At 40.8% G+C, this 21,879-nt stretch overlaps 1 non-coding gene across 1 annotated transcript; it reads right to left on the bottom strand.

Annotated features, from left to right (window-relative positions):
• Positions 1–9,640: 9,640 nt before the first annotated feature.
• Positions 9,641–9,747, bottom strand: LOC127124106 (small nucleolar RNA R71). Its single transcript, XR_007803743.1, has one exon. It is a non-coding gene; the product is annotated as a small nucleolar RNA R71 (small nucleolar RNA).
• Positions 9,748–21,879: the final 12,132 nt, after the last annotated feature.

The raw sequence follows: 21,879 nt of genomic DNA, 5'->3' as shown, positions 1-21,879 counted from the left end.
AGTGTTTCAACTTCGTGCGGAAACGTCATAAATGCCAGATTTATGCTAACAAGGTGCACGTGCCTCCAAATCCATTGAGTTTGATGTCGTCTCCGTGGCCGTTTGCTATGTGGGGCATTGATATGATCGGAAAGATTGAACCTACGACTTCGAATGGGCACCGGTTCATATTAGTGGCTATTGATTATTTCACCAAGTGGGTGGAAGTGGAGTCTTATGCAAATGTGACGAAACAGGTCGTTTCCAGGTTCCTGAAAAGAGATATCATTTGCAGATATGGGGTTCCTGAAAGAATCATCACCGATAATGGTTCTAATCTCAATAACAAGATGATGGTAGAACTATGCCGGGAGTTCAAGATCGAGCATCACAATTCTTCTCCTTATCGTCCAAAGATGAATGGGGCGGTCGAGGCGGCTAATAAGAATATTAAGAAGATTGTGCAAAAAATGGTCGTGACCTATAAGGATTGGCACGAGAGGTTGCCGTTTGCATTGCATGGGTATCGAACCTCAGTGCGTACGTCTACTGGGGCAACGCCTTTCTCACTGGTGTATGGGATGGAAGCTGTGCTACCAATTGAGGTCCAGATTCCGTCATTGAGAGTCCTGATGGATGTGAAATTGGAAGAGGCTGAGTGGGTAAGGACTCGGTATGAAGAGTTGAGCCTGATTGAGGAAAAGAGGCTGGCAGCCATTTGTCATGGGCAGTTGTACCAGCAGCGAATGAAGCGTGCTTTTGACCGAAAGGTGCGACCTCGTGTGTACCATGTGGGAGATATGGTGTTGAAAAGGATCCTTCCTCCTCAGAACGATCGTCGGGGCAAGTGGACACCCAATTATGAAGGTCCATTCGTGGTCAAGAAGGTTTTCTCTGGTGGAGCCTTGTTGTTGACGACCATGGATGGCGAGGATTTTCCATCCCCTGTGAATGCGGACGTAGTTAAAAAATACTTCATATAAGAGACCCGCTGGACAAAAAGAATAAAATAGTCCAGGCAAAAATGGGCATCCCGACGAATCAAATAAAAATGAAAAAGGTTCAGGCAAAAATTAGGGATAAAAAGGAAAAAATTGTACACCCGGCAGGTCGAAAACCCTACAAGGGCGGCTTGGGCAAAAAAGGGTATCCCGGTGGACTGAAAACCCGAAAGGGAGGTCCAGGCAAAAGAGGGAGTGAAATGAACAACTGCGTTTAGCATGATCGTTTGTACTTTGGATATGACACATGGATAATCTGAAAGCGGAGATCGGTCGGAAGCGTCTTGTTTCGGAAGGCAGAAAGTGCGGAGAGTCTTGAGGACATATGGGTTGTAACCGGGTTGGAACTCGATGAGATCACGGGTTCACATTGCCATTAGGATAGATTTTCCTTTTGTGCGCAATTACCTCTTTTCAGGGATTGCTTCCTGTGTATTGCTCAGTTACGAGCCACCTTTTTCAATCAATAAAATACATATTCAGTCAAATAATTTTGTTTTTGTTTTCATTACCGCTTTGATTGCAAAAACATCCGTTTATTTTGATAAAGAATCTTTGCGTTTTGAGACGTAGGGGTCCCTTCCAATGCATGTTTATAGGATTGAAAACTTAAAATCTTATTCGGAAGGTTGAGTGACCTGGATGTTGAAATTTTGGCACGCCTGGGGCACATTTTATCTAACGATCTCTTTTGCAGGTGCTATTGGTTTATTTTCACTCACTTGCAGGTTGTGATATGAAGCGTTTTTGACAAAAGTTTCCTTTGAAGTCCAATCAGGGACGAGGAGTTGAAGAATGGTGTAGAGACGGCGAGAGAAGTACGGCGATCCTAGAGGGTTAATCAAGAAGACTCTTCAAAGTTTGAAGAAGTGGAAAGTTGACATTGTGGTTAGATGGTGAATATAAGGGTTCGACGAGTCAACGGGTGTTCCGTGCTAGGTATTCCGTATTTCCCCTAGCATGGTTGAGATTGCTATTTCCCCAGCAGGTCTGAAGGTTGCTGTTTCCCCGACAGAGGTGTGCGTTGGCAGTTTTTTTTCTTTCCCCAAGCGGATTGAGTTCAGTGGAGGTCATCCCTAGTAAGGGTTGCTCTTTCCTCGACATCAGTGTTATCCCAAGCAGGGTTGGAGATTGGAGTGATATCGAGTTCCTCAGCAGAGCTACTCGTGTCGTCCCCTGAGGGGGATATTTTTTTTGCATTCGTCATTTAGAGAAGCATATCATATTGCATAATTAATTGCGTAGAATTTCCATGATTATGGAGCATTACGCTGTAAGGTTCATGCATCGACATTGCAAGTATAAGCTAGTCTCGAGCCGTGGTTACCGTTTGAGAATTGGTTTGGCTGGTTGGTAAAGATGTTACTCTGAGGAGTTTGGCATGATGATGTTGGATCAACTGTATTTCCCAGTAGCGTGATATTGGGGGAAAAATTTCTATCGTTCGAAGATGGAAGTGAAGATTGGAGAACGTTACGCGATCAGCGCGGAAATCGGGGTCCACCAGGAGAAAAGGAAGTGCTGGGTATTTTCTGGAGAACGGGGTTCAAATGGAGAAAAGGAGATACGGGGTGTCTTCTGGAGAATGGGGTTCACAATGACGATCGATAGTCATCGTCCAGCGACTGGGGTTCAAATGGGGAACGAGGTTCATTGTTTGGCGGCAAGAGTGACATGAAGTTGTCGGGGTTCAAATGCGGTGATCAGGGATTATCCGCGCGAAAGAAAAATATTTGTGAAGGGGTCCAAGGAAAGAAAAAATCAAGGAAGTTTATTTTGGGGTTCAAGAAAAGCAAAAAATAATAATAATTCCCAGCGGAGCGTAAATTGTTCGTTTGTTCTTGGTATTCAATCACTCTTCACCCTGATCATCTGAAAGCCGAGGCTGTTCATATCGACAGGTTCACGGTGGACTGAATAGGGGCAGCCTGTTCGTGGCTTATCTTTATTATTCCCAGCAGGGGTCGTTGGCCCACGTGCCGCCTCAATGAGCATTTTCCTTATTTCTGCCGATGCTGGCAGGCATGAAAAATTTCCCGGTATTCAGACCGAAGTGGCATTCAGGCCATTTTTTCTGGTATTCAGACCGAAGGGGCATTCAGGCCAATTTTACGATGTTCAGATCGAAGAAGTTTCCGACATTCAGGTCGACGCAAATTGTGGCATTCAGGTCAGTTTTCCGGTATTCAGACCGAAGTGGCATTCAGGCCAGTTTTTCCGGTATTCAGACCGAAGGGGCATTCAGGCCAATTTTCCGATGTTCAGATCGAAGAAGTTTCTGACGTTCAGGTCGAAGCAACTTGTGGCATTCAGGCCAATTTTCCGATGTTCAGATCGAAGAAGTTTCCGACATTCAGGTCGACGTAACTTGTGGCATTCAGGCCAGGTTTTCAGGTATTCAGACCAAAGTGGCGTTCAGGCCAGTCTCTCGGTGTTCAGACCGATATTAATAATCTCATATCTTCTGATGCTCAGATCGAGGTCATTTCCAGTATTCAGACTGATGAGCGGCATTCAGGCCATGGTTATTTCTGAGTACCATTTATTTTGGTATCTCGGTTAACATTCTTTTTCGGTATTCAGACCAGCTCTCACTGTACCAGACGGATTCTTCTTTCAAGACCACCTCTTTGCCGATTCTGACAGGCATTGTTACTTTACTTCACTCCAGTGCAAATTTTCAGGCTTTTATTGTATTCAATCCCTTGATACCTCGAAAGTGCAAAAGCCGCTGCTATCTTCTTTTCGGGTCTCCAGTGGATTGAATAGGGGCAGCTGTAACACCTCAAAATTTGCCCTCCTCTCCTTGAGACTAGTTTGACACATTGCATTTCATATTTTAGAGCATTAGGCATTAAATTTTGCATAACATATGGAAATGAGAAGGTCATCCTCCAAAGTCTTTTCAAAAGATGGAGAAGTTACATGATTCAAGCCTGAGGGTCTCTATGAATTGATTATCAACCATATGAGGGTATGGGCTTCAATTAGGGTTTCTTGATTCTTCAAAGGTCTTGAGCATTATCTTGTTTGCAAGGATATATTACCATCATCATGGTTCTATCATCATCAAGGGTTTCATAGTTCGTTCTCAAGTTCCTTTGGATTAGGGTTGTGACCTCTGGTCAACCCTAATCAATGCCATTCTTCCAACTAGGGTTTCTCAAAGAGATGAGGTATTTTCTTGGGATGAGGATCACATGGTTATAATAAGGGGCTTACATGAGCTAGGGTTTCATTTTTGAGCAATTTCCCCAAGTGGTAGAGGCTCAAGTGGATCAAGGCATTTCAAGGTCATCTGAGGACCAAAAAAATCAACTGTGCAGTCAACTGAGGGCTATGAGGTGGGGAAATGAGTTGAGACACCTCAATCATGTTCAAATGGGGTTCATTCATCATTATAAACATCCATCTTGAAGATTCAAAGGTCATGGCAAAAGTTACTAAAAATGGAAAGTGACCTATAATTCAAAGTTTCCAAATTTGACAAGTTTTTGGTCCACTTTCAACTTGACATTTCAATGTCAAAAATGTTTCAAATGGATTTTTGGTGAACATGAAAGTTGTAGATCTTTGTCTCCCCTTTCCAAAAAGTCCTAATTCATGTCCATATGATGAATGGTTAAGGAGGTATGGTCATTTGATCACAAAGTGTGCATGGAAATTCAAAATGGCATAACTTTTGATATAATGCTTCAAATTGGTTCATTCTTTTTGCAAAATGCTTCTCATGTTCAAGAAATCTCAAAATGAGCTTTGCCATGCATGGTAAAAGTGTGTATGCTCATTATTTCACACATGTTCAAATTAAAGTGAATCTTCACCATTCATTTTTGGCTTAAGATACAAGCCAAATAACATTTCAATCCTAGCCCTTGGTTGTTCATGAGAGGATTGGAAGCTTAGCATGGGGAACCATACCTGTATCATGGCCATGAGGGTTCACTTTTCATTTTTTGCAAATGGCTTAATAACTCACTAATCATGTTTAGTGAAAGGCTAAATTGGTTTTCAGTGTGATTAGCATGAAGTATAAATAGCCAAACCCTAATTGTAGCTGCCATAACTAACTTTTCAGATCTGAAAATTCAAGAACTCTCTCAATTTTCTCTCTCTTTGAATTTCCATTTTTCTCCACACAAACCTCAAATATTATTGGATATTCTTGATCCTCATGCTTCACTGAGCAAGAATCATCCATCATTTGGTGCAATTCATCCAGAATTCGAGCAGTTCAAGCACAATCTCATGTTGATGGATTTTGGAAATTGAGATGAATTCAAGAGGTTTCAACGATTGCTTTTTGCACAAAGCTTCAAAGGAAGCTCAAAGGAGAAGATCTGGAGCTGTAGAGCTTGAGAGAACGCGTGAACAGAAACCTCCATTCCAAGGTGACTCAAAATTCACTCTCTCCTTTTGCTGTTTTTAGGTTATAGACTTGTAGATCGTGTTGTGTAGATCATGTGCATATGTTTAGAATTGAAAATGAGTGAGAATTGAGGAAGTTATGTTGACTGAAAGTTTGGATCTAGAATCTTTCTCGCTTCGATTTGCAAAATCCAGGTAGAATTAGGAGAAATCAATAGGATATTTAGAACCTACGTGAGAAGACGCGTCGAATGGTATAGGTTTGAGGAATTTCTGGAAAAAATATGGTGGCGCCGCCGTGGGAGCCACCGTGAGTGTGTCGGAGAAGACGACCGGAGCTGTAGCTCCGGCGTCTGTGTGTATTAGGGTTTGGCTTACGTGGTGCCTTGCGTGGAAGCTTGCTTGGACGAATGATTGGATGGTGTTGCTTTGACCAATGCCACGCGCGTTTGACTAATGAGTTGGGATGCTGAGTCATAAATGAAACGGTGTGTTTCATGCATTTAAACCTGAGCCATTGATTGCTTATGCGCGCCATATCCAATGGTTGTGGATTTTTCTGATTTTATTTGAATATTATCATTTCCCTCCATTTCCATTAACATTTCCAATTATTTTAGTCATTTTGTAAAATTCATAAAAAATACAAAAATGGTCCAAATGACTCCCAATTTTTTTTCATAGTTTTGTATGGATGTCTGCTGTTTTATGATGTTAAATTCATGAATTTTTGGTAGCTGGATTTTTATGTGTGAATTTTTGAATCCATGTGGTGCCAAATTGACCTATTGCATTCAATGTGTTGTGAAATTCTCTATGTTGAGCCATTTGATCTAATTTTTTGCATACATGATCTTCATACATAATATGAATTTTTCGTCACTGGTTTGGATTTTTTCTCACATGTTATCATTGTTTTTGACACATAGAGAATAATGTGACAATTTGTGTCACATATTTGACATTGAATTGGTGCATTTTTATTCACATAGCATTTGTATCATTCTGGATTTGATTTTTTTAATAATGGACATTCATGGCATAAGGAATTTGTACAAAAATCCCAAAGTCATTGCATGCATTTCTGATTTGATATGAATTTTCTAAGTTGGAAGTTCATTTTGTGCATATTTTTGGTCATTACATGGCATAGGCCAATTGAGGCAATTGCTTATTGATTTGAGGCTGGTCCTTTTGAGGACATTTTGGGGAATGTTTGAAGGTGTAATGTGTAGAAGGATAGGTCTTGGTTTGGTCATTTGGTTAGGTTTTGAATTTGGCCTCTGCACTAGGGTTTTGTTGTGTTGAGTTTTGTACATAGACTAACTTTGTCTTGTGTTTCAGGTGGATACTCATCATTGATGATTGGGTTTGTTCTCACCTTATGAGATGCATTTGAGTTCTGACTTATGTTTGTTTTGTAGGTTTTTAAGTGATGTGGTGAGCTCATGAGTTCATTTGAGTGCTTGGGCATTGTGCATTGAATTGTGTAACTGTTGGAGAGTTTCATTGCTTGTTTTCTGGTTTTATGACTGAAGTACTAACTGTTTAGTCTTTGTACAGGTACCTTAGTTGCTTGCTTGCTTTTGCTATTGCTTGAGCATTGGATTGTGGTTGATACACCACTCAGGTAGTTAGCTTCTTACTTCATGTAGTCTGAAGTCCTATCACCTTTTTGGCAGGCATTTTGCTGGCAAGTCCTCCTTCAGAGGCTCTGTTTATGTTTGTTTACAATTGTGCCCAAAGACCTCCAAGGAGAGGCATGTGATATTTGATAAGACCTCCAAGAGAAGAGCCAATTGACGGATAAAAGGGATTAGCAGCCAATCCCCCGTTATTCAGTGTGTCGTTCTTTATGCTCGCACTACGTGCTGATGCTTCTGAACATGTGCCCCAGATCTTTTGTCAAGAGTCTGTCAAGTGGAATAGGCACTTTCTGGATCCCCACGCTTTCTTTTTCATGAGCTCACCCTGGCCAGGGTTAAGAGCTATGAGGTCTCATCCTCATTACCATTTTGATCTGCTCACCCTGACGTTCAATGTCAGTGGTTAAGAGCCCAGTTGATTACCCTTACAGTTTGGCTTGTTTGTCGAGGTTGATATGACCCCTCTTGACTAAAGCCCACCCATTGTTTGAGCCTCTTGTATGGATATAGAGTGTGATGTTTGTTTACTTGTGGTGATGTGTTTATCTGCTTTCCTTTTCTCATCTCCATTTCTGTAGGAGTTGTATGATTGATTTCTGAGGAAGTTGAATGCATGTTAGAGACCTCAACTTAGGGATATTGAATGCATGACAACTATTAGGCTCGAGTCTTAGTCTCCCTATTAGTTTGTTGTCTCCCTGGTCTCTGGTTAGGAGAGTGTTTTACCCCTGTTAAGGGGAACTACGTCGCCCTGATTCTCATACCAGATGAGATACGTAGGCAGGAGGTTGTGAGCAATCTCTCCGGTCACCCTTTTTTCTTTTTTGCTGTGTTGTTTTCGTGTGTTTGTTCACCCTTTTTGTTGAGTCTCTGTTTGTTCACCCTTTTGATTTTTTTTTTGTGTGTTCACCCTTTTCTTTATTTGGTGTGAGTACCCGTTTGTTCAGCGTGTGTGTGGTGGTATGTTTATACCTTGGGGGATTTCTTCTGTTATTACTTGGGGTTTATATTGGGGTTTACCTGTATCATTTGGGGTTCATATTGGGGTTTACCTGTATCATTTGGGGTTCATATCGGGGCTCACTTGTGACGATTGACATTCACTTGGGGTTCATATTGGGGTTCATCTCGGGGTTCATTTTGTGACGATTGTTATTCATATTGGGGTTCATCTTTGGGGTTCACTTTGGTTACTTGTTATTCGTTTGGGGTTCATCTTTGGGGTCCATTTTTGATGATGATTATTACTTGGGGTTCATATTGGGGTTCATCTTTGGGGTTCATTCGTGATGATTGTTATCATTTGGGGTTCATCTTTGGTGTTCGCTGGTTAGCGTTTGTTATTGTCAGGAGTCGGATATAAGTCCATGTATTGGCACTCTGTTTCCTTTTTTTTGCTATTGTTAGGAGTCGGATATAAGTCCATGTATTGGCATTCTGTTTCCTTTTGTGGGTTATTATTAGGAGTCGGGTGTAAGCCCATGTATTGGCATTCTGTTTCCTTTTCGTTATTGTTGGGAGTTGGGTGTAAGTCCATGTATTGGCATTCTGTTTTCCTTTGAGTGTTTCTTTTGACGTCTCAGCGTCCCGTTTTGGTGTCTTGTTTCGGCGTGCGTGAGCCGAGCTACGAGTGCTCTGATTCTCCTATGGATAGAGAAGATACGTAGGCATAGGACGCGATGTCTTAGGGAGCATGTCCCCTTTCCCGAACTACGTTGACTCTGATGTTTGTTTTTGACAAACTACGTAGGCCCAGGATGCGACATCCTGCCGAGTCCACTTCCTCCGTTTTATTTCTCTTCCCCACCTGTTTATCATTCCAGTTTGTGCAGTTTTTTGAGCAGTTTATAAGCAACCCTTTTCTTACTCTTTGAGCTATCTTTTGAGCGTGGATCCCATCGAGTACGGCGGACGTGAAGGGTGCTAATACCTTCCCCTTGCGTAACCGACTCCCGTACCTTGTAATCTCTGGTCGTAAGACCGTTTCTTTCCCTTTCTTAGGTTAGTCCTGCGCTCCCTTTCCGTCATAGGATGAATAGCGTCGGTGGCAGCTCTGTATTTTCCGCCGGTTGTTTTTCGCGTTGCGACAGTCGGGGACTAATTTCGTCAAATTTCGTACCCTGTTGTCATATCGTTTAGAGTTAGGTTGTTACCTGCCGGTCAATGCGAAGGACTCGTAGCACCGGAAGCTTAGTAGATCCTCTGGCGGAACCTGAACGTTACGCCCGCGCACGTTTAGTTTTCCATAGAATTAGAAGAGCTATGGCCGAAGATCAAAATCAAAGACCTCTTAAGGATTTTTCCCAACCCTCCAACGAAGAACCTAGTTCTAGTATTGTAAACCCAACCATCCCAGCTAATAATTTCGAACTTAAACCCTCCCTGTTGTAACTAGTGCAACAGAGACAATTCACAGGTCTTGCTACTGAGAACCCAAACCAACATTTAAAAATCTTTCTCCAATTAGCAGACACTTTTAAAACCAATGGAGCTTCTCCTGAGGCAATCCGTTTAAGATTATTCCCTTTCTCCCTCAGAGATAAAGCCCTATCATGGTTAGATTCCCTTCCACCCAATTCCATAACAACTTGGGACAGCCTTAGAAAAGTATTCCTTGCTAGATACTTTCCCCCAAGTAAGACCGCCGTTCTTCGAAACCAAATAACCAGATTTACCCAGAATCAAGGAGAATCTCTATTCGAAGCTTGGGAGAGATATAAAGAGCTGTTAAGAGCATGCCCACATCATGGTTTAGAAAATTGGTTGATCATTCAGACCTTCTATAATGGACTTCACTATAACACTAAGATGACCATCGACGCTGCCCAGGTGGAGCACTGATGAACAAACCTTATCCTGAAGCTAGTGCCCTCATCGAAGATATGGCTCAAAACCATCAATCATGGGGAGTTGAACGAGCGACAGTTGAGAAGAAGGAAGCCCAAGGAGGAGTACATGAGTTAAGCTCTATAGACATGAGTTAAGCTAAAATGGACGCGTTAGCCCTCAAGGTTGAGCATATGTGTATAAACCCGAATACTGTAGCTGCAGTTTAGTCGGATTATGAGATATGTGGAACCAAAGGACACCAATCTGCAGAATGCAGTCTCTTAAACGAAACCAACTCTGAGCAAGTGAACTACGCCCAAGGGAACCCATATTCGAATACCTACAACCCTGGATGGAGGAATCACCCGAACTTCTCCTATAAGAACAATAACCCTATCCAAAATATTGCACCTCCGAGACAACCAGGTTACCAAGCCCCAAGACCAAATCAACATATGCAACATGTGCCACCAAAGTCGAGCCTTGAGAAAATTGTGGAAAATTTTATTACTGCTCAAACCCAACAAAACAAAGAGTTCATGACCCAGAACATTCACGTTAACGAACTGATTACCCAGTTAGGAACCAAGGTTGACCAAATAATTACTCATAATAAGATGCTTGAAACCCAGATCTCTCAGGTAGCCTTAAACCAAGCCCCCCAGACTGCACCTAGAGGACAGTTCCCTGGACAACCTCAACAGAATCCGAGAGGACAAGCCAATGCCATTACCCTACAAAGTGGGACCGCTTATGATGAGCCATTTAACCCAAGATTGAGTGAACCCAAAACTTCTAAGGAATATACCGAACCCACGAACAAAGTGAAGGAGTCAGAGGAACCTGAAAAACAGGAAGGTCAAGAAAAAGGAGAAGAACCTAAAGACAAAACTTATGTACCACCCCCGCCATACAAACCACCGATACCATATCCGCAAAGACTCAAACAGACCCAGATCAATAACCAGTATCAAAAATTCATTAAGGTTATAGAAAAACTTCACGTAGAAATCCCTTTCACAGAAGCCATCACCCAAATACCTTCTTATGCAAAGTTTCTCAAAGACATCCTTACCAACAAACGTAGACTCGACGATCCGAAGCCCTTGGAATGCAGTTCTATTTCCGAGAATAAGTTATCCAAAAAGGATAAAGATCCTGGAAATTTCTCCATTCCTTGTATTTTGGGAAGTCATGTCATCGAAAAAGCTTTTCTAGACTTAGGAGCTAGTGTGAGCTTAATGCCTTTAGCAGTTTGTGAGAGGTTAAACGTAGGAGAATTACAACCTACCAAGATGTCACTTCAATTAGCCGATAGATCCGTTAAGTATCCGATATGCATATTAGAAGATGTCCCTGTTAGGATAGGTCATTTATTTATCCCTACTGATTTTGTTGTCATGGACATTAAAGAGGATAATGATATACCAATCCTTCTAGGTAGACCATTCTTATCAACTACAGGAGCCATAATAGATGTCAAGAGAGGAAATTTGACCTTTGAAGTAGGTGACGAGAAGATAGAATTTATACTTTCAAAATTTCTTATGGCACCTGTGATGGGAGACGCATGTTATGCCATATATATCATTGATGAATGCGTTAGGGAAATAGAACATGAAGAAATCATAAAAACAATTAAGTTGCCATCAACTCTCATACTGGAAGATGATAACTTTAGGAAGCCCTACATCGATGATAAAATTTACGAATGTTTATCCCTTACCCAAGATCCTATGCCATGCCCTAAGAAACCAACCTTAGAACTTAAGGAACTGCCTAAGAACCTGAGATATGAGTTCCTCGATGAAGAGATGAACCGTCCAGTTATAGTCAGTGCTACCTTGAGCCAAGAGGAAACATGCCAACTCTTAGATGTTTTACGAAGATATCCCTCAGCCTTAGGATATAATATCTCTGATCTGAAAGGTATAAGCCCATCCGTATGCATGCATCGAATTTTGCTCGAAGAAGATTCAAAGCCCTCCAGAGAACATCGGAGAAGAATAAACCCTATAATGAGTGATGTTGTTAAAAGAGAAGTTCTTAAGTTACTTGAGGCAGGTATAATCTATCAGATCTCGGATAGTAAGTGGGTGAGCCCTGTGCATGTAGCACCTAAAAAGGGAGGCATCAGAGTAGTGCAAAACGATAAAGGCGAACATGTAGCAAAATGGATAGAAGAAGGATGGCGGATGTGCATAGACTACAGAAAGTTAAATAAAGAAACCAAGAAGGATCATTTCCCTTTACCATTTATAGACCAGATGTTGGAGCGTCTAGCCATATACTCTTACTTTTGCTATCTAGATGGATAATCTGGATTCTTCCAAATACCTATCCACCCGAAGATCAAGAGAAAACTACCTTTACATGCCCTTATGGAACTTTTGCCTACAGACGAATGCCATTCGGACTCTATAATACCCCAACTACTTTCCAACGATGCATGATGTCAATCTTTGCAGATTACCTAGATAGTATCCTGGAAGTATTTATGGATGATTTCTCGGTTTGTGGATTTGATTTCAAAAATTGTCTTGCTAACCTTGAGGAAATCCCGGAGAGATGCGTGGAGGTGAACCTTGTGCTAAACTGGGAAAAGTGTCATTTCATGGTCACCGAAGGGATTGTTTTAGGATATATAGTCTCCGAAAAAGGTATTGAGGTAGATAGAGCTAAGATAGAAGTCATAGAGAATCTAAAACAACCCAAAACTATCAGAGAAGTCCGAAGTTTCCTTGGACATGCTGGATTCTACCGACGTTTTATCAAGGACTTCTCTATAATAACTAAACCTTTAACTGGCCTTTTAATGAAATATGCTGAATTCATTTTCGATGAAAAATGTAATGAAGCATTTAATCTTTTAAAGGAAGCGTTGATTTCAGCACCCATTATGCAACCCCCTGATTGGTCAGAACCTTTTGAGATAATGTGCGACGCAAGTGATTATGCCGTTGGAGCCGTTCTAGGACAAAGGAAAGATAAAAAATTACATGTGATTTATTATGCCAGTAGAATCCTAGACGCCGCCCAACTTAACTATGCAACAACTGAAAAGGAACTACTAGCTGTAGTTTTTTCTATATACAAATTCAGATCTTATCTAGTAGGAGCAAAAATTATAGTTTACACCGATCATGCTGCCATTCGTTACCTATTAAGTAAAAAAGATGCCAAGCCCAGATTACTCCGATGGATTCTGTTACTACAAGAGTTTGATTTAGATATCCGAGATAAAAAAGGCACTGAAAATGTAGTAGCTGATCACCTTTCTAGGCTAGAACACCTGAAACCAAACTTCGTACCCATAAATGATGATTTTGCCTATGATAGACTGATAGCTAAACTAGAGGCCATTGAAGAAGATAACCTAGGCCCTCATGAGCACTTCCAAAAATCCTTAGCTGTAAGTAACGTGCCATGTTATGCAGACTTTGTTAATTATCTAGCTGTTGATATCATACCCCTGATCTTGACTACCACCGGAAGAAGAAGTTCTTTAACGATGTAAGAAACTTTTATTGGGACGAACCGCTCCTTTTCAAAAGGGGTAAAGACGGCATTTTTCGCCGTTGCGTTCCATAAGAGGAGGTAAAAAGTATAATTGAGCATTGTCACTCTGCACCCTATGGTGGACATGCGAGCACCTCTAAGACATACGCCAAGATTCTTCAAGCTGGCCTGTTCTGGCCTACCATGTGGCGCGATGTCCATGCTTGCATTGTCAAATGTGATAGATGCCAACGCACGGGAAATATTTCAAGACGTGCCGAAATGCCTCTAAGAAACATTCAAGAAGTAGAACTCTTTGACGTTTGGGGTATAGATTTCATGGGACCTTTCCCACCATCCTTAGGAAACAAGTATATCTTAGTAGCTGTGGACTACGTGCCTAAGTGGATTGAAGCTATAGATGCACCCACAAATGACACTAGAGTGGTGATTAAGTTATTTAAAAACTATATATTCCCCAGATTTGGAACACCCCGTTTAGTCATAAGCGATGGAGGATCGCACTTCATATCGAGAATATTTGATAAACTTTTAAGCAAATATGGAGTTAGGCATAGAGTAGCAACACCATACCACCCACAGACTAGTGGCCAAGTAGAAGTATCCAATAGGGAGATAAAACAAATTCTAGAAAAAACTGTTTCTATATCTAGAAAAGACAAGTCTCAGAAGCTCCAAGAAGCATTATGGGCCTACATAACCGCTTTGAAAACCCCTATAGGAACAACTCCCTACCAACTAGTCTATGGAAAATCCTGTCATTTACCTTTTGAATTAGAGCATAAGGCCTATTGGGCCATTAAAACTTTGAATTTGGATTACCTGACCGTTGGTAAAAAACGTATCCTTGACATCCACAAACTGGAAGAACTCGGGCAATCTGCCTACGAGAATGCCAAAATATACAAAGAGAGAACCAAAGCTTGGCATGACAAAAGAATTGTGAAAAAATATTTCAATATAGGCGACCATGTTCTTCTGTTTAATTCTAGGTTACGACTTTTCCCTGGGAAGCTACGTTCAAGATGGACTGGCCCTTTCAAAGTATCTAAGATTCTGAGATCCGGAGCTATAGAAATCAAGAACAAAACCTGTAGTCCATTCATTGTAAATGGGAAAAGACTGAAGCTCTATGAAGGAGGAGACATTCCAACAGACTACTCCAGCCACACTCTGATAGATCCACCAATTCCTACGACAGATGTATAAGTTCCGATCGTCAAGCTAATGACGTTAAACAAGCGCTGCTCGGGAGGTAACCCACAATTTTCTTATCTTATTTTACTTTTTTGCATTTATTTACTTTATTTTATTTTTAATCATATTCTCGTCAGGACTAAATATCATTTGCAATGTTTGTGTTTTCAGGATCCTTTTCCCTAACCTTTGCAGGATGCAGAACTTGGATGACATGCACGTGGCTTTCAGAGATGACGCCCAGAGGGAGCGTTACATAGTTCTCTACCAGCTCCCTATGGCACCTACACGCTATCCGGACCAGGATTGCATGGACACCCTAGGCATTGAGCCGAGCATCAAATTCCTGTGCCACCAACTCCAATGGGATGAATTCGCTGATGACATGAACAACACCTACAGGAACCTGACTTTGGAGTTCCTCAGCTCGTTTCCTTATGATCCTTACTCCGGACCAGATGGACATGCTGTTTTCAGGCTATTCAGGACTGAGTACTCTTTCAGCCAGAAAGAGTTCGGTGACTTATTAGGTTTTCAGACTACCCCCGATGCTATCCCTGAGACGCCGATGGGATACTTTCTGAGTAGGGAAGTGGAGAAATTATGGAGCGATATCTCTGGTGGAGGGAGTCAGGATCCTTCCACTCAGTTGTCCCAGGTTATCCACAACCCTGCTATGAGGTATTTCCAGATGATACTGGCGCACTTCTTTCTTGGAAGACCAGATGCTGACACTCTGCTGAGTGAGGAGGAGATATTTTTGTTATTCTGTGCATCCCAGTCACGCCCTGTGGCATGTGGGAATTTTCTACTGTGTGGCCTTAGTAGTGTTTCCAGATCATCCGAGGGAGTTATTCATGTAGGAGGGATTGTCACGCAGATTGCCATTGCCTTAGGCCTGTCCCGCAAGCTGCTCCATCTCAGGACTTTCTGTGGCTATGCTACTATGGATATTGATTTCTGCTTGACCAAAGGATTGATGAGGATATCCTCCTTCAATCCCAGACAGTTCAGATTGTTGATTGATAGTGAGACAATACACTACTTTACACTGCCAGACCCGATGATGACCAGTGTTCATGATCCAGCTAACTGGAGTTATGCTTTGGAAGGTCATGGAGAGACTGTTGAAGAGCCTAGATCCCCTCCTATTGCTGATTATACTCCTACACTGCTTTCACCCATGATTATTGTGCTCTCTAATAATTTATCTTTGCAGCCCCCAGATGTCCACACGCAGATTGCCGAGTGTCGCAGAGAGACTGCCAAGCTTAGGCAGGAGGTGGCCGACCTTACTTTACAGATTACGCTATCCGATCTTACACATGCTACTGAGGCTGATTGTTTGTACCAAGAGATAGCAGAGCTTCGTCAGAAGATAGCCGTACTTCGTGGATCCAGTCAGGAAGAGGAGCCCCCTACTGTTTGAGTTTACCGTCTTGTTTACCTTTTCTTATTTATGCTTATATTATTTTTCGCATTTCCCAGACTTATTTTATCGCATTTGGTACATTTTCGAATTATGATTAGCACTTTGATATTTCCATATATATATATATATATATATATATATATATATATATATATATATATATATATATATATATATATATATATATATATATATATATATATATATATATATATATATATATATATATATATATATATATATATATATATATATATATATATATATATATATATATATATATATATATATATATATATATATATTATGTGTGTGTTTATTTCCTTTCTATTCATATTTTAGTCTAATAGTATTATTTATTTATTTGTTTAATGTTTAACTTTTATTTTCATAAATTGTGCAAGCCTTATTCTATTTGGAAAAACAATGAAAATGCTATCCGGACCCTTAGACCAAAAAAAGCATGGATGAGCCCATACCAAAATCTTCAAATTTCGGTACAACTTCAATTTGCTCTTGTGGCGCCCCCCATAGACCCTGTGGCGCCCGCCACGACGTCTGGTATATGCGGGGAAAATTCACATAATTCACCATTTTTGGCCCTTCAAACTTCCAAAACCCATTTTTTCCTCTTCCAAAAACTCCCTTGAACCCCATAAAAGCTCCTACATTTATCATCTTCCCACCGTACAATTTACCTTTCCAACTTCCATTTTAATTTTCATCCATTAATATCCATAAAAATCCCACCTTTACCACCCTATATATATATATACCCATTTTCATCTTCTTCAACACATTCAAAGAGCAAAATAATGGAGTTCAACAGACATATTCTCCGCGAAGGGAAACCTGGGGATAGGCAGAGAAGGATTATTGAAAGGTTGCAAAATCGGGAAATTCTCCCGACGAGGTACGTGGATGATAACTGTTTGTATACTTTGGGTATCTACCACAGTGTTTTTCATTTGTTAGATTTTTTAGTCTTGCACACTATCTTTTTAAATAGAGAACCTACCTTTGAGCGACTGATAGTCGAGTTTTTAAGTTCTTTAATTTATATTGTCAATCCTAACACTTCTAGTACAGTTGGTACTGTTAAATTTCAAATGTTTGCTGTTGAGTATGAGTTTAGTACCAACGAACTAGCAGGTATGTTAGGAATTCCTCATGGGGAAGGTGCTATTTGTGAGGCCCCTTTGGATTCAAACTGGTCGATTGAGGTGTTTTCCTTCTGGAAGAGATTGTCTAATACTTCAATAAATTCTTTTGAAGGAATTCTTGCCTCAACCATCCATAACCCGGCCATCAGAGTTTTTAGATATCTGTTGGCATGTACTATTTTTGGCCAGGAGAATCCAAACAAGGTTAATGCTCGGGAGCTTCTATTTTTACAAGGAAGCCTCACAAATAGGCGGATTAATTCGATCCCGTTTATGATTGCTCATATGGCTTTAACTCTTAATAAAGCGGGACCTATTGTTTTTGGAGGACTCATTACGTCTATTGCTCAGGCTCTTAACCTGAACAATGAGATAACTACCTTAGTTCCCTTAGCTCCTCGCACAATCAACCTTAAATTTCTAAAATATATGAAATTATGCCGAGTAAGGAGAGAGGGAGGTTATGTGCTTATGATTCATCGTGTAGCTTTCCCATCTGTTGTCTTACCATGCACTAGACATACTGATGTACGTAATGAAAGGAACTGGACCTATGATTTAGATGCTCAACCTGTTTTAGGTCCACTTCCTCCTTATGTTCCTGATGAGGAGGGACACGACACTGATGAAGAGCTTGATCGGAGAGATCAATCTCCCGTACCTCATGTGTCCCCCCATTACCCTTCACCACCACACACCGTACCATCTTCTTCTTTTGCAGGTTCTGCTTCTGGATTCTATATTATCGAGGAGATGTGGCGCGGCCACATGGCTAGAGAACAAAGGCGTGATGGCCTACTGTCGCATCCGCGAAAAATCAACCGGCGAGACTCGAATAAAACACACACAGAGCCGCCACTGCGCGTTATTTATCCCAAGATAGGGAAAGGAAACGCTCAGAGAAACCTGGAAAGGAAATGGTCTCGCGACCAAAGAGAAAGGGTAAGGGCGTCGGTTACGCAAGGGGAAGGTATTAGCACCCCTCACGTCCGTCGTACTCGACGGGATCCACGTCCTAGAATAAAGAAAAGGTTGCTAAACATCACACACACACACGGGGAACGCAGGTGGGGTTAGGAGGAACGAGCTCGATAAGGTATCGCACCTTATGCCTACATATCTTGTCTAGAACAAGAATCAGAGCCACTGTAGTTCGGCTTACGCACGCCAAACAACACAAAACATACAAACAAGCAAGGGTGGCAAACATGGAGCCCGACAACCACTGGATGGAATTACGTCGGCATCCGAACCAAAACACACTCAAAAGGGCAAACGGGGAGCCCAACTGCCAATCACTGGGCTTACGTCGGCATCCGAACCAAAACACGATCAGATAACAAGTAAACACACACAAAAAAGAAAAAGGTTGCCCGGAGTGGTCTCGCACGACCACCTGCCTACATACCTTGTCTGGAACAAGGATCAGGGCGATGTAGTTCCCCTGAAAGGGAAAAAGATTTCAGCCAGAAACCGGGGAACGACACACTACTAGGGAGCTGGACTCGAGCCTAGTGTTGTCATGCATCGTTTACCCTAAGTTCAGGTTTCTATCCTACTTGCATAAGCAAGCTACTCTTATCCAGGAAAGAAGCAAGCACACAAGCATACAGAATAATTCAAGCATACATCAAATGAGAACAAGCATCTCAAACAGATATCCACATAGCACGCACTATAACCAAACAAGTGGCTCACACAATAGGTTTGACTGCCTCAGCAAGTCGTCTGTACGGGCTGTATTTGCTCTTAACCTTGCCATTACGAGGCTAAGGTGAAGCAGATGAGAGGTGAAGTGAGGATCAGACCTCACAGCTCTTATCCCTAACCAGGGAGAGCTTCTGACAAATGAGCATGGGTCCAGAATGGGGGAACCCTTCTATACTCGAGGACACTGACATAATGTGCACTGCACAGGATCTTGGGCTTTTGATCTCAATGCTACAACCATGTAATGGGAGCAAGGAGAAGACTCACAGAATAGTGGGGGACAGACTGCTTATCCCTAACTTCCACCAATCGCCTTCTTTAAAGGACTTTCACCTGCTTGGCACGAAAAATAAACAACCACAATCATTGCCTCTTAAGGAGGACTTCAGACATTTGCCCGGCCCGGTAACAGCCGGGTCTCCCAGACTACATGAAGTTAGAAAATTATACCTCTATGCAAGTTGCTTAAGCAAAGCAAAGCAAAAGTTCACAAGGAACTGAGCAACTAAAAGTACCTGGAAACAATCAAACACAGTTAGTACTCAGACAGACAAAACTAAACAGCAAGTATCAACCAATTAATCTATACAGATCAATGCACAACAAAGCAAGCTCAAAGCTCAATCGCAAACTTCACAACCTACAAAACAATGTTATGTTAGTGTACAAACATCAAACAACATCAATTGCATTTAACTTGATTCATTCTCCTTGTGCATTATGCTTTTGATCCTGAAAAATCAAGCAAATATTAGCAACAAGACCACTAGGCTAAGCCTAGGGTCCAAAGGCAAGAAACATTCCTAAACAGCAAGGTATTCACCAACCAAAGTCAAATTAATGTCAAACAAGAGCAAACACCATTAGTCTCATGTTTATATCATTCATCATGTTCATGTTATGCACAAAACAAGGCAAACTAGTTCAAATGAAGCACCAAACATGCAAACAGAACTATTGCATTCAAATCCACATCAAAACAACTTCAAAAATTCTCAAATAAATTACACCTAAACAGGACCTAATCCAGGTATGGCACACCAAATTTCAGCTTAATTGGGCAAATGGAACCATGTCAATGAAAATCAACAAAAACAGACACAATTATATGCTCCAAATCACAACATCAACACATGCTTCCACTTCGAAAATTCATAAATCCATGAAGACAATAAAGAAATGAGTGAGACCAAAACAGGGATGTCACATCATGTGTCTATTACAAGCATATCAAATTTCATGATCACACAATACCATATGAGCATTTCACATCAAATCTTCCAACATATGTCACACAAGCTTGCATAATTGGCTAACAGAGATGAAAAATCATAATCAATTTGAAAATGCAATGAAAAATTCCACAAAAATTCATATAGCATCTCAACATGTTAATCAACCATCATGCAAAATTTCACATTAATCCAACAAGTATAGGTCACTCAAAAAAATCCAGCAAGTTGACATAATGAGGTGTGACACAAATTGTCACACCTAAGTTCCAAAATTCACATCTCAATGGCCAGGTATCAAAAATTCATGAAATTTACATGGAAATAAACATCAGCCAGTCAACAATCATCACAAAAATTTTCAAGAATTTCTTTTAGAATATGAGGATTTCATGATCACAATAGCACAAGGTATCAAAAATGCACATATGTGAAAAAACCCTAGGTCAAACATTATTTTTACCATGCACAACTTTGACCAATAGGTCAAAAAAATTCTAGAGTCAAAGACAAAGTCAGCACAAAAATTCTCACATTTTTCTGAATTTTCTATGATTTTCTATGAATTTTTTAAGGTGTTATGAATTTTTTATGAATTAAATTATAATCAAATGAAATTCCAATGGCAGACTTGTAAATATGTGGACGCGGGGGCGGGTAACATGTTATTTAAAATTTCAAACAGAAAACAAGATCTAGCAAGCTTCTATCATCGTTTTCGCTTCAAACTTTTCCAGAATTTCATAAACATGATGAACCATGAATCTTAACCAAAATGAGCAAATGAGGATCCGTTGGACTTGTCTAAGCATGAGGACCTCGAATACCAACCTAACTTGACCTAATTGTTCCTAAATCATATGAATCGCGCGAGTTAGGGTTTGGACACGAAAATTCAATTCCAGATTTCTTCCTATATATTCATCCATTTGCAAAACCACAAACATCACCACAATCTACAATCAACACTCTACAGAACGCATCCAACAATTCACAAAATCTTGCAATTCGAAAAAACTCAAAACCTGGAATGGCAGTGGTGTTCTAGCTGTTCTTGAGCCTCACTTCCACGGAACAGATGAAGAAGAGAGATAGTGAAGATGATTGATGCGTTCAAATCCACTTGCCTTGGCTCCTAGTGCTCACAATCCGAATTCACCATTGATGATGCTTCTTTGCACAGTCACGAATCCAAGCCTTTTCCACTCCAAACTCCACAAACAGATGATCACGATGATGAAAGGAATTTAGATCAAAAAGAAATTCGAGAATTGAGCCAAAACTGAGGAAGATTTGATGAATTTTGTTCAATGCGTTCTTGAGAAAAACTTGAGAGAATGAAGAGTTTTTGATCCAATTTTGGTGAATGTGAAATTCTGTTATGATTATTGTGTGATTAGGTTTATATGTGAATGTTTAATCCATGCTTAATCATGTAATTAACCAAACTGCCTTTGTTAATAAAAATGCTAATTTTTCAAGTGAGGGCAAAATGGGAATTTCACTTGCCAGCTCATTGCCACCTGTTTGACAGCTCACACAATATCCAAATGCCATGTGTGAGCTGTTGAAACTTGTCTCACTCTCATTGGTTGTGTAATTTGCAAAATCACATGTGAATGCCACTTTGTCCATTTTTGCCATTTCATTTTTCAAGCCAAATCTCAAATTACAAGCCTTTTCCATGAAATGATGATTCCAACAAATTTTAAATACCATTCATGAGGTGTTGCAAAAATCCCCACTCAAAAATTCCAATTATTTTAAAAGTTGGACAATTTTGCCCCTGGTCCATTTTAACTG

The sequence above is a fragment of the Lathyrus oleraceus genome, chromosome 2, assembly GCF_024323335.1.
Source record: "Lathyrus oleraceus cultivar Zhongwan6 chromosome 2, CAAS_Psat_ZW6_1.0, whole genome shotgun sequence".
Classification (NCBI taxonomy): Eukaryota; Viridiplantae; Streptophyta; class Magnoliopsida; order Fabales; family Fabaceae; genus Lathyrus; species Lathyrus oleraceus.
The sequence above is the reverse complement of the archived record's forward strand: the minus strand, read 5'-3'. Positions and strand labels throughout refer to the sequence as shown.